At 38.3% G+C, this 10,817-nt stretch overlaps 1 pseudogene; it reads right to left on the bottom strand.

Moving 5' to 3' along the window:
* Positions 1 to 10,817, bottom strand: part of LOC139478834 (multiple epidermal growth factor-like domains protein 10) — a 53,180-nt pseudogene that overhangs the window by 31,848 nt on the left and 10,515 nt on the right.

Genomic DNA, 10,817 nt, shown 5'->3' with positions numbered 1-10,817 from the left:
GACACATCTCCCACGCATTCTGTAAAGGGCAGCTCTCTTCTCAACCATGAAAACTCACTACCCAGATACACTACACAAGAAGGAAGAATTATCGGTGTAAGGCAAATTTTGCTTTGTGCTAATGTGTGTCTTCCATGATCACTCAAGCGATGTTCTTTAGTTTCGTCGGGTTTCATGAAGATATTTTTTCTCAACTTACATTAATGCATTTTAAATAAGGTTGCAACAGAATCCGAATGCCTATATGTATGTGTATGGATGTTTCAGATGTGAATATCTTCAACACGGTGTTCGTAGTTGTAGAGATGTGATCAAAAATGTTGAGTTGTACAGATAGTATGTGTTCAAAGATGTAGAGTTGTACAGACAGTATATGTGTTCAAAAATGTAGAGTAGAACAGATAGTGTATGTGTTCACAGATATAGAGTTGTACAGATAGTATATGTGTTCAAAAATGTAGAGTTGTACAGATAGTGTATGTGTTCAAAGATGTAGAGTTGTACAGATAGTTTATGTGTTCAAAGATGTAGAGTTGTACAGATAGTGTATGTGTTCAAAGATGTAGAGTTGTACAGATAGTGTATGTGTTCTCAGATGTAGAGTTGTACAGATAGTATATGTGTTCACAGATGTAAAGTTGTACAGATAGTGTATGTGCACTAAAATGTAGACTTGTACAGATAGTATATGTGTTCACAGATGTAGAGTTGTACAGATAGTATATGTGTTCACAGATGTAGAGTTGTACAGATAGTATATGTGTTCACAGATGTAGAGTTGTACAGATAGTATATGTGTTCAAAGATGTAGAGTTGTACAGATAGTGTATGTGTTCAAAGATGTAGAGTTGTACAGATAGTATATGTGTTCACAGATGTAAAGTTGTACAGATAGTGTATGTGCACTAAAATGTAGACTTGTACAGATAGTATATGTGTTCACAGATGTAGAGTTGTACAGATAGTATATGTGTTCACAGATGTAGAGTTGTACAGATAGTATATGTGTTCAAAGATGTAGAGTTGTACAGATAGTATATGTGATCGAAAATGTAGAGTTGTACATATAGTATATGTGTTTACAGATGTTGAGTTGTACAGATAGTATATGTGTTTACAGATGTAGAGTTGTACAGATAGCATATGTGTTCAAAGATGTAGAGTGGTACTGATAGTGTATTTGTTCAAAAAATGTAGAGTTGTACAGATAGTATATTTGTTCACAGATTGAGAGTTGTACAGATACTATATGTGTTCACAGATGTAGAGTTGTACATATACTATATGTGTTCTCAGATGTAGAGTTGTACAGATACTATATGTGTTCGAAAATGTGGAGTTGTACAGATAGTATATGTATTCACAGATGTAGAGTTGTACTGATAGGATATGTGTTCACAGAAATAAAGTAGTATAGATATAATTTATGTTCACAGATATATTATTTCAGATTTTGTACTTGTGTTCACAGATTATCAAAAGTTAGTAATGATAGCGTTCGACATCGACTGGGTAAAACCAATATACAAGGAGCATGGAAAATGGGACAGAATACAGTCAGTACACGCTAAAGCTACCATGTGTTGGGTTTGGATTTGCTGTCCAGATGTCACTTACTTCAGTTACAGCTGTTGATGAATCTGGTTAAGCATCAACGCAGATCTTTATATATCATTGTAATTGCTTCACAAATAGTTTACATATCGTTTCGAGCGCACTTCTTCCATATATTCCATATAGAACTGTGTAATATGAACTGTAATGAGGAAAAGAAGTTTGTGCAATCATCTGTCTCACCCATTCCCGAGTAGGCTGCCAAGGAGTGAGTGTTTGTAATGTCTTGTCACGCTGTTGTCTCCCACAACACATTTGGATAGTGATACAGCCGTTACACATTCTTTCCTTTACCAACGTGTTTGGGACACCGTATCACAACCTTTACACATGGGTTTCAGAATCTGGGTCATCAATACAAAAGTTAACCCGTATAACCCGTCCTATGAAGTGACACAAGAACAGGTTGAATTAAAGTGCACCTTCTCTTTTGTTCATGAGTATTATGCTTTCCAGTATACAACTATTAGGTCATGACTGAAGCCGTGGTAGAGTTAATGTCGGGTGGCGCGACACGACTCGTTTTGTGTTTAACTGGTCTTACTGCTTTCTAAATTTAACTGTAGAAGGGAGACAGTTTCCTCTTCACTACTGATACGTTTCAAAACATATCAATGACACCACTTGACTGTCATGACGTGCATAGATATACGTCAATATTATAATCCTGTTACGGGTCTCTCCATTTCTGACAGTTCTACGTTCATTCACCAATTAATGAATCATTTCTAAGAGTGGGGAAGGATGCAGAAGATATCATTAAAAATAGCAATCGAGTGACACAAAACACACCAAACATATCCATCAAAGTAAGCTGTCCTGGTGATGACTTTTACAGCTTGTCTATCGTACGTTTCGAATCAGGGTATTACGTGAACTCGCTCGGGTGTTTTTTCCTTATCCTGAACAACACCTTTTTTCACAAAAGGCAGTAACCCAGTGATAGGAAGATATCAGTTCAACGAAAGCTATGTCGTCTGAAATACCGCTCTGTCTAGGTGCATAGTCTGATACTAGATGAATGATATCCCGGCAGCTGGTGCTGAAACACCTAAGGATGAAGAACGTACTTACCTGCTACGACACTCAGGCTGGCGAAAAACACAACACCGGCCCACACCGCCATCGTCACATACTGCAGCACAGACCCGGTAAGAGATAACGTTTCTATTCGTTGCTGTTCACTGCATGCAAATATGCAGTAGATTTCTTTGGACACAATAGTCTTTCATGTCGGTTTTCCTGACCATTTACACGCCTAAAATATGTAATAATACTATCAGAAGCATGTAGTGTCAGTCAGGTGAAGCGAAAACAGCATGCTGAGCAATGCATGAATACTATCCATACAGATGCAAACATATAAAATGCTCACACTGCTATCGTCACAAATTGCAGCACAGACCAGGAAGAGGATCTGTTCATTGTGTGCAACCATACAGTGAAATTCATGGGACAAAAGAGACTGTCGCTCGTGTCGGTTTTATGACATCATGCTCCACACATGACGCAAAACGGACTTTACAGACGTTTTCACTCATGCTATAATGAATAATATGATAAGTATTATCACTAGTTGTAAACTAGAAATATGTTGTTAAAGCTGACCTATATTGACGCGTGCCTTCAGCAGGTGAAACTAAGACACCGTGCATGATGATGCATGGAGATATGTGTCTGTTGGGAACTTCATGCTTGTCGTAAAGCCAATGTATATCATAACTATGGCCTGACTTATTGTGTGCCTAGGCGTCGTAGACGGTTGCTCGTGATATCAACCACTGCTTTGCTTTGTCCTAATATATTCTTTGCTGTCTTAATATAGCTTGAATGTTATTTTTTTGGAAAGAACTATTTATTAATATATTTGAAGTTGATCGACTTCATAAAAGTGAATATCATACGGTGAATAAAGTCCAAATTGTTTCCATGAAAACAAGAAATTTAAAAAAAAATAATTGAAAAATATGAAAAGATAATAGGTCCTTGTTGAAAATGGTGAAACATAATAGGTCCTTATTGAAAATGATGAAACTGAAATCATTCACTTTAGACTGAACGTCATTCTCCTAAAGCAAAATGTGAGCTCTCGTACATGTATCACCCGTACACGTTCCTTTGGAACTGTTGACCCAAGGAACTATAGACTGCCAGCTAATGGATACCATAGCAACCATTGTCTTTTAGAACACTATGAACGTAAACTCGAACCCTGTTATGCACCGAATGTCAAGTTGTGTCGAACCCACAGTACGACCTCGACAAACATTGGTCACTATCTTAACCCGAATGTGGCGAGCTGGATGTGTCACGTTCCCGGGAGTTTCGAACTCAGTTATAGTTCCAAGAGAGTAAAGATGAGTTAAAACTCACCCTGGTCAGTCATCAAGAACACCCATGCCGATGTATGTGTGAAGAATGATTCTGTCTTCATTTTTTTAACAGAACATGCACGAAGGTGTACGTTTGTTTTGTGATGGCTAGATCTGACGGTAATGTGATCGAGATGGATGTGTCGAACCTGGCTTAAATCCAATTATTTACCTTGCTTTCAACAGGACAAAACAACAGCGTTAACTGTATTAGAAAGAAACCATTCTGTTGAGAAGAAATTGGTGACATGCTAAACGACAAAAAAAATAGGCATGCAGTTTCGTTCGGACAGTTGGACATATATCAGACTGCATGCTCACAATCCAACATGAACTGTATAAAACATACATCGGAGCCTGAACAAGAGATTTACCTTATTTAAAGGGAGGATCGAATAGCTTCAGCATACATGTATTAAAATAATTCAATATATTTTATCACTGCCATATTTTGAATAAATAAAATCTTACCATCTTATATGTTCACGAGACAAACTGAACCAGCAGTTTCACTGATGTATGATGAGCGGCAGAACGTAAACGTTGCTACATCAAAGAAGACATTTAGGAAAGAAGACGTAAGCATCTCCATGAGCACCCACTGCGCTCCCCTTCTTGCTGATCTGTTAAGTAATATGCATATGATTCAGAATGTCTGCTTTGATTGGTAAAATCAAACAAAGGATGTCTAACTTTTAAGCTTCAGGTACATCGATGATCTGATGTCAGTTAATAACTGTCAAATAGCCAGTTCCCTTCCACTGATTTATTCCTGGACCGGAAGTAAAAGTAACAAGTGAAACGGCCTCAAATATTTCATATTTGGATCTGTGTATAATGATTCAGAGTGAACAAACACACTTCCCACAAGACTGTGTGACAAGAAGAAAGACTTCAGGTTTCTAAGGGTCAACCTATTCTTTATGTCAGCAATAATTCAGCGGCTCCAGCAATCGGTGTCTACATGTCACAACTGTTGAGGTTGAATCTTGCAAGAACATTCCAAAAAGCGTCATATAACTCATGTTCAAATGTTGTTTGAATACGGTTTTGCAACATTCAAGGCCTCAGTAAGGATGTCAATTGTTATTGTTTTTCACTGTATGTTCATATTCAGATATCGCCCACTGTTGCTAAAATGTCACTAAACCGTATTTCAATGATGACTTTCAATATATCAGCGGTCGGGTTGGTTGTGTATGTATACACTTGAAGTAGGTTAAGCAAACATAAACCATATAGACGGGGTCGTACAATGGTCTCTATGGAAAATGTGTAGTTGCTTTAATCAACGCCGCGTCCAAGATTATTGCACTCATATAGCGACGTGCATGCACGTGTGTGTGTGTGTGTCTGCTTGTACTAATCGGGACTGATGCCAATTTATAGTGCTAACACACTGAAATCCCATGCCGCAGTTTAGCATGAATACCCCACTCAGACACAGTATACTGACTCCGAGCCGACCAGTCCTTGTTTTAGCCCCTTAATGCCGAACACCAGACAGGGTAACAACAAGTACCATCTTTCAACGTCTTTGGTATGACGCAGCCGGGGATCGAACCCAGGACCTTCCGCTCTGCGGGCGGACGCTCAACCACTAGACCACGGAGGCGATCTTTCACTAAGATAAGTATATGTTGTGAAATGTTGCTCCTACAAAGAAAGTGAATCAACTGCAACGTATACTTCTGTGTAAAACTGCATTGGATGATGTTATGTCATACAGTAAAATATATCATTATATGCCAGGATGCCAGCAGAATTTTACTGACCATACAACGCTGTGCAACAACAGAGAATAAAAAGGGGTATCTTGCTTTGTAATGTACGTGATTATGACTTGACAGTTCATTACACTGGCACAGCAACAGACATGTTCACATTCGACACTGCTCATAATCCCAGCAAATCAAATAGTTTGATTTCAAGGTTATACATTATGCATAAACAAAGCAATGAAGTTGCTGACTTAAACCAACGGCTGGCAGAGAGGTCAGTCAGGTAAGACTCATGACTGTGATAAAACTGAAGGATAGGAAAGACTTGGTAGTTATTAGCATCAGGATGCCTGCTCATAGGCTCTACCAGTAGTGTAGACAGCTGTACATTGTCAATACGGTGGTGTCTCAGTCATGATGTAGGCTGGCGTCATCTACAGCTGCAGGACAGGCCTCATCTCTCTCTCTCTCTCTCTCTATCTCATGTGTCACGTTATCATTATTGGTTTGGTCGTCAGTGTGAATCCCTGCAGGGCACGGTCCGTTACACATAGCTTGTGGCAACCAGGTTTTTTAGAAATGGATAACGACATCACCAGATGTAAGTACCAAACACACTGAACATCATTTGGCTGAGAACGGACGGTCGTGTTTATCACTGTCATGTAATGCCTCACTATTTGGACCACCTTCCAGATCTCTTGGCTTCGGATTCTGACTGCAACCATCATAACCATCATTCACAGCACCCCAAGACAATTTCAGCCAGTTATCCAACTCATATGTTTAATACTGTTTCCACGTATCTTTGATGTTGGTACATAGACGTTAACTAACATATCATGACAATTCATTTTTCATTCTAGACTGACTGAAACGTTAGAGATCATATTGCAGATTAAAATCTGATGTCTGTTAATGATGTAAGAATTGAAAAGATAATGTATGGACTGGAAACTGAAATATCTGTAACTGGAGGAATCTGGCATCACACAAATGGTTTATTATTTGATCAAACACAACAGTACAGGGACATGTTCAAGTGTGAAAATGATGTTTCTTAAAAATATGTTAAAATGAAGCTAGGGACGTTTTTATTAGTCCATCAGACAAGAAAGGAAAATGCGTTCTTGTCTCGAAGGTAATACTAACGGTTAGTAAAAGTGACAAAACCCTTTCCATAGCAATAAGAAATCTCTGCCATAATTTCACGATCCCGAATGTATCATGTGTCTATGAATCACAAATAAATTTTGAATTTCATCGGACATCTTTATTGTCACTGATACGTTAAATCTGGAATTGTCCACCACATGTCAACCAAAACAAGTTTTGAAAGCTATACTGAGGGCTTTCAAGCTATAACCATGATAAAATAACTTTTGAACAAGGGTCGTTTGGCGCGCTTTGAAATCGTGTAGAAAAGAGCAGCTCGGTTGTATCTCAAAAGTTTGGAAAAGTAGACACAAAAGGCTGGAGCTGCTGGAATATTGCACGACATTAATGGAAGGTTGAAGTCATCCCTTTTGACATACAGTATTGTTGAGAATGTCTTGTCACTCTGAATCTTTGTGCATAGATGATAAACAGATGGGGTTGTCTCACTGATCTCCTGTATGTTTAGTTCGGGTGAGTAATCAGTTGGAGGGAATTGACTTTGTGCTTGATGGTTAAGAAACGATATCAGATGACGATATAACTGAAGCTTCAGTTAAACTTCTCAGTCAAATTACTTTGCTTTGACTATGCCACTCGGAACAGGAATTCCTATTCATATGTATACAGACACAGATCAGTAAGAAGGAGAGCACAATTGGTGCCCATCATTTATTTTGTCAATAAAATAATGATATACAAACTCGTCTTTACATAGGACATATCAGCTGCACATGCTGACACAACTATGCACTTACAGCTATCATTGTCTCTGTTTAATGATATATCTCAGGCAGTGCTAAATACAAAGATGGCATCTATCCTGCCTATTGTGTACATTACTTTTAAACTGAGTGACATTCAGTGGGTAACAGCGTGGAGTTACCAAGTTATATTATGAGCTCATTTCTCACACATTTGACAACACAAATGACTGAATATTTTACAACAGGTGAAAACTTACAAGAGGTACATAAAATGTTCGGGTTCTCGGGTTTTCCTCGATTGAAGGTGTATTAACAAGTGGTGATAATATGTGTGGCATATGGGATATTGGAACTCGTCTCCATCAGAAGATAGGTTGCATAATGTACGGGCTCTATCTGCTCTTGATATAGATTGCCAACGTCCGGTCCCAATGGGTGAATTGTGGTCATGTGTACAGGTGCAGAACTTTAAAATAGCCAAATGTTTAGAATAGTAATCAATACAAGGTTATTGTATGGTCTTTTATGCATGAAGAGAATCCTCTACTGTCACCATCGTTTGTCAGAGGAGTCAAAAGACTTATGTCGCGATTGGTAATGAAATTGATTTCGAAACGCATGTACATTACAACAGGTCTACTTGCACATTTCGTGTTGAAATATATTGTTTTATGCGTTTTCATATACTTTATTCTGGATGACGTCATAGTGTTTGTTGTCATCTCTCGTTCCTGTGTCCAGTCCAGCATAGTCATTGTCTTGAGTGTTACGTCCATCAGTGTGTGGCAGTTCGGATATAGATGTGTAGTTGTCTGCTAGCGTCATGCTGGAGTCAGGTGTCTCTTTGCTTTTTCCATTCTTCACAAGGTCACGACTCAATAACAACCTGCATGAGAAAATGGTTGATGAGCTTAATGAAATAAGATGTATACATTCCGAAACGCTGCTACCATCTTTTACACTTACCTTCCTTTTCTAAACAGGTAAAGAAGCACGCCACCTGTCAGCAACAGTGTTAGGACGACACCCACAAACAATCCAATGACAACACCAATGATGTGACTGAATGGGGGGTCTGTCTTGGCCACAGAGTTCTCATTCACTAACTCTGCAAATTCAAAGTACAACATATACAATATATGTACATACTTTCAATATATATATATATATTATTTTATTTTTTATATTTCAAATCATGCTGTTTTTATGTCAGCTACTTTCCCTCTATTATTTTGAAAAATGGGAATTTATATTTTCATACCAGAAATCTGCATGCAACTGTGGTAGGCTTTTAGTTGAACGCAGGGACATAATACTTACCAAATGTGTATATGTCTTGGGTTTTATCTTTTGTGTATGAAATGGTGGTTAGTCTCCGAGCAAATATTATATAGATCAAGTTGAAGATCAGGCTTAGGTAAGAGACAGTTAAAATTTAAGTTATCCGAGATGTAACATTGTTAGGTGCATATATATATAAATTCGTGTTTTGAAGTTTGAAAGGGATTTCTTGTGATGTGATTGGTTTATTTGCTGCACGCATGGCCTTTTACTTGTCAACAAACTTCTACATGTGACGTTTACAAAGTAGAAACGTTTGACGTATACACGCTTTTTTACCTGAACCACTATGCATGAGGCATCCCGAGTTGAACATTTCTCTGTTGTCTTCCCTGCTTACCACGATCTTTAGGATCAGCAATATAGGACACTAAATTTCATTTTCACTTAAGGTTTCATTAAAAACTTAAGTACATATTCACGTTTACTCAAGAAGTGGTGTTGCCTTTGATCTCGACACAAACCATCTTCGAAATTGTTTTTATGTGTTTACCTGATTCATCAATGTAGTTCTAGTTTCAGATCAGGATGGATAAAAACGGTGTAAACTTGTATACTCATACATTACAAATTTAATCATTCCTTTTACATATTGAAAGTAAAATATCTATGACACTAGAAATGAAAACAAAACGTTTGTTAATATGTGAGCAAGTTAGTCACAGTTACAGTTAAATTTCAATCCAAGCTCTTTCACTGATACATTCGTAATAGTTCTGTAGAGCTGAATTTAGTCATGAGTGCCATGATCGTCTTACCTTTGGCGCAGTCCTAGTCATAACGTTTTGAAACAATTTTATACCGCAATCGAAGTGAATTTTAAATATAACTTTAACGCCGAAGTCAGCAAATAATCCAGCTATATCATGGCGACCTTTATGTTTTTAGTCAAGTCTTGATTGAAAGCATTCGTAACACTATATGAACCAAGTCCAAACAGACCGACGGTCAAATTGTTCATCGCTTGCGATATGAATGGCGTTTTGGGGACTTATTCTGAACCTGAATCCTAACAGTGTGCAAGAAATCCAGCATGACCTTTTGGAGTTGGATAAAATACATTCTTCACACCAGAATAACACATGTATTAAGGGCGGTCGGATAGCCTAATTGTTAAAGCGTTCGCTCGTCACGCCGAAGATGCGGTTTCGATTCCCGACATGGGTACAATGTGTGAAGCCTATTTCTGGTGTCCCCCGCCGTGATATTGCTGGAATATTGCTAAAAGCGGCGTAAAACCATACTCACTCACTCATTCACATGTATTAAGTGGAGTTAAGGACACTTTCTTACGTATATTACCTGAAGTACAGTCTTCTCCCTTCCACCCTGACTGACAGCATGACTCACACCGGCCTGTATCCCGGGGACAGGTGCCGGACCCTCCCTCACACATCCGGGCACTGCAGTTACCCATACAGCCAGTGCCATACTCCACACCTTGGATACAGGCTGTAGACGGAAAACATTTAAAACAACAATGAAACCATTTGTTCATGACACTCAATGTAATACATACTTCTACTATAACCAGGATGCCATTTGTGAGCTGATATAAATTCACAAGGTAATCTGCAAATATATTCAAATTCTATTTCAATTATCATTACAATATTACGTGTCATTTACCCTGGGTATTATATTTGCCCTGCCACCCCAACTGACATCCTAACTCGCACTGGCCTGTATTACATGGCAATAATATATGCTTCATAAAACGAAACGCAACGCCAAGTTTGTAGGAGGTAGGAAAATACAGATATATGAGGAACCGTACAAGAAAGTGAGCCAAAATGTTGTGGAGGGAACACTTAGTGATTGTTGTCATCTCAATTATCGGTACATAGGAACAGTCTAAGGTGAAGGTCAACTACCATCAATAACTATGTATGTTCCCCAATGGAATC

Source organism: Haliotis cracherodii, unplaced genomic scaffold (genome assembly GCF_022045235.1).
Source record: "Haliotis cracherodii isolate W230 unplaced genomic scaffold, xgHalCrac1.p SCAF_4, whole genome shotgun sequence".
Lineage (NCBI taxonomy): Eukaryota > Metazoa > Mollusca > Gastropoda > Lepetellida > Haliotidae > Haliotis > Haliotis cracherodii.
The sequence above is the reverse complement of the archived record's forward strand: the minus strand, read 5'-3'. Positions and strand labels throughout refer to the sequence as shown.